Here is a 3399-nt window from a genome sequence, read left to right as displayed (position 1 = left end):
TATCTTCACTTCAAATCGTAGTTTGTTAAATGTTAAGAGGCCCTCAGACGCTGTTTCTTTCAGAAGTTGCGTTTTTGCCCCCGCCCGCGGGAGCATGGGGCTTAACCTGTTAAACCCGAGGGCTCACGAAACTGTGTCTCAGGGCTTCTTAACATTTAATAACCTATTAATGTGTCATACCCACTTAACAGGAAGAGACTCAGCTAACTGACGATAGGAACCATTTTTACCGAAACAAAACACAAGTCTCACAAGAAGCGTCTAATGACCCCTGAGCGAAAAAATGAGCCCTGAGCGAAAAAATGCTAATGCACTTAGCACAGAACTCACGATATAAATACTTATACTGATCGGATCTGCACAAATAAGATATTAGCTAGCAAGCAGATATTTCACAGATTCTAGGGGTATATGTATCATCACTGAGCGATCAAAACTTCCGGCAGGGGAAGCAAACCCAGACATCACACAATGTAGCTTTACGGAGCAAAATCGGGAAATCATATCTTAATATGTCTTAATGGCATTAAAACGATCAAAACGCTGCTGAATGTTAATCCACAGTGGACAGTGCTCCCGTAAAGTTGCTGTTGTCGTAGTTCCAGCCGTTGGTGCGCCGTGGAACTGAGTTTTTTTTTCTTAGTGGAAGAAATACGATAATTTTGAAGTCAATAAAATAATTTTAATCGATATTGGGAGTCGATTCTTTAGTTTGTTTAGTATATGGCCGTGTAATAAGCGGGGTAATGTGCAGCGAGGCGGTCATTATGGGGAAAAGAACACCCGACAGGCTGATCAGGGAGCCCGACGCGAAACTGAGGGATCTTGATGAGCCTGAAGGAAACAGTAACACCAGGTTTACTAATCTACCCGCACAATGTTTCTCTGGTGTCTGAATGTCTCGCGATGTTGGTCAATTCTTAAAAAACTAAATACCACTTGATTTCGGGTTAAAATGTGTTATAACGTGCGTTACTGGGAATTGTAACGGGTATTATATTACCCACATTTCATGTGTTACATCAAAAAATAATACATTGAGAAATAAAATAATACACATAAGGAGTGTAAAGAGCTAGAATAGTATCATTAGCTGCAAGTAATGCTGTAAAATGGTATAGCGAAACAACAAGAACCTCGTGTAACAAAGCAGTGGTTCCCATATTACTTTCCTCCCCACCTTACACTCTACAGCAGTGCTTCTCAAACTTTTTTCAGTAATGTACCCTCTTTTAAACATTTTCTCAGCCAAGTACCCCCTGACCGACCCCGAAAATGTTTGATCGAAAAAGCCTATACAAATAATTCCAATAGTGATGTTCCCTCAGTGTGTGATGTATTAACTCCTTCAAGCATGCATTACAACAAACTAAGGATATTTTCATTTTATGCATGAAAAAAAATAACATAACGACATTTTTTAAAAACTGATTTTTCCAAGGAGTTTTTCAACTGAAGTAATATATGTTTAACAAGCCAATGAACAAAATGAAACATTATGCAAAACTATAAAATACAATACACACATTTGACATGTTTATATGAGGACACCCTTGGTGGTTATAGGAATATTTTATATAGAATTGTGTTTTCTATTGAACTTATTGTACCAAGATTATTTTTGTAATCATGCATGGTATTTTTTTAATTAACTCGTTTTTAAAAAAAAAATCTCACGTACCCCCTGCAGTACCCCAACGTACCCCTAGGGGTCCGCGTACCCCCATTTGAGAATCACTGTACCTTCGTTCTCTCTCTGAAGGTGCCTCGTCTCCACCCTCTGTTCAGCCAAAGAGGCGCTCATCTCTCTCAGCACAGCGTGGATGTCTTGAGGACAGGTCTGTTGGTGCTCAGACACATTTGTTGGTTCTCCTCCCTGGGATCCAGGATGATGTGGATCAATGTCATTGTCAGACTGAAGCTGAGCCGTAGAGAGAGAGCAGATCAGCAGCAACAGAGGAAAACACATCGTCATCTCCATTCTCAAAGCGGCAGTCTGTTCAGATCTACTTTAGAGTCTCTGTGGTAATCCCAGCGTTATATAGTGTATTCTGCTGATCAATCATTACTGAAAATATTGGCCATAAACATGTGGAAACAAACGAATGTAGATAACACTTAGTACTTGGAGCATGTTATCAGGAAAAAACAATAAAAACACAGCACAAAAACAAACAATGATTTACATGTACTGTACCTGAATGATGGAGTTCAGGTCCCACATCTTTTAATAATTAGTTTATTACATTGTTAAAACATCTATTCACTGATATAGTTTGAGACACGGATGGAAGTAGATTACTGTTGTGAGAAGGAGCAGGCTTTACATAAACTCAGAGACAAAGAAAGAGAAAGTTACAGTGATGGCAGACTGTCTCATGCTTTCTCTAACACAGCAAAGCAATATGTAGGTTGAGCGAAAGAGACATAGACTTGTTTACAAGTTGAAGAACAAATTAAATTAAATATATATATAAACTCAAACACATTTAAATGCCAATGTGCATCTTCATTAACTCTAAAGGCCTTGATTTTTACCCTCATCAATTGTTTATTATAATGTCTACAATGAATGGTTTGCATTAGTGTGAAGGAAATATGTTGGTATTATGTTAGTATTCTTTATAAAACAATTACAAATATATAATGTGGATCAGGGAAGGGCAACTTTGATGGTGGTTGGGGCCACATAATTGATGTACTGGCCACCAGGGGGCCGCAGATTCACATGGAACACACACACACAAATTCCATGTGTTGTATGTAATTATTAACAAATATACTAAGTCTGACATCTTCATTGACATTTTACAATCAAAGGGAATGAAATGTTATTTCATTTTTACAAGTGGCATGTTTGTATTGAATAGGTTATTAAACAGTGGAATAAAACGATTGTAAACTATTGGAAAGCACGGAAAATGTCTGTGTATTGAGACCCTAACCCTAACCCTAACATGTCACCCATTGAGCATGTTTGGGATGCTCTGGATCGGCGTATACGACAGCGTGTTCCAGTTCCTGCCAATATCCAGCAACTTCGCACAGCCATTGAAGAGGAGTGGACCAACATTCCACAATCAACGACCTGATCAACTCTATGCGAAGGAGATGGGTGACATGTTAGGGTTAGGGTTAGGGTTTAACCCTAGGGTTTTCGGACCCCCCCAGACCCCCCCAATAAAGCAAAACTGCACGTTTCAGAGTGGCATTTTATTGTGGCCAGCCTAAGGCACACCTGTGCAATAATCATGCTGTCCAATCAGCATCTTGATATGCCACACCTGTGAGGTGGGATGGATTATCTCGGCAAAGGAGAAGTGCTCACTATCACAGATTCAAACATGTAGAATTTCCCATTAAGGTACCGGGCGCTACAGTGGAATGTTCTACTGCAAC

Source organism: Notothenia rossii (genome assembly GCF_949606895.1).
Source record: "Notothenia rossii genome assembly, chromosome: 4".
In the NCBI taxonomy this organism is placed as follows: domain Eukaryota; kingdom Metazoa; phylum Chordata; class Actinopteri; order Perciformes; family Nototheniidae; genus Notothenia; species Notothenia rossii.
Note: the sequence above shows the minus strand (reverse complement) of the source record.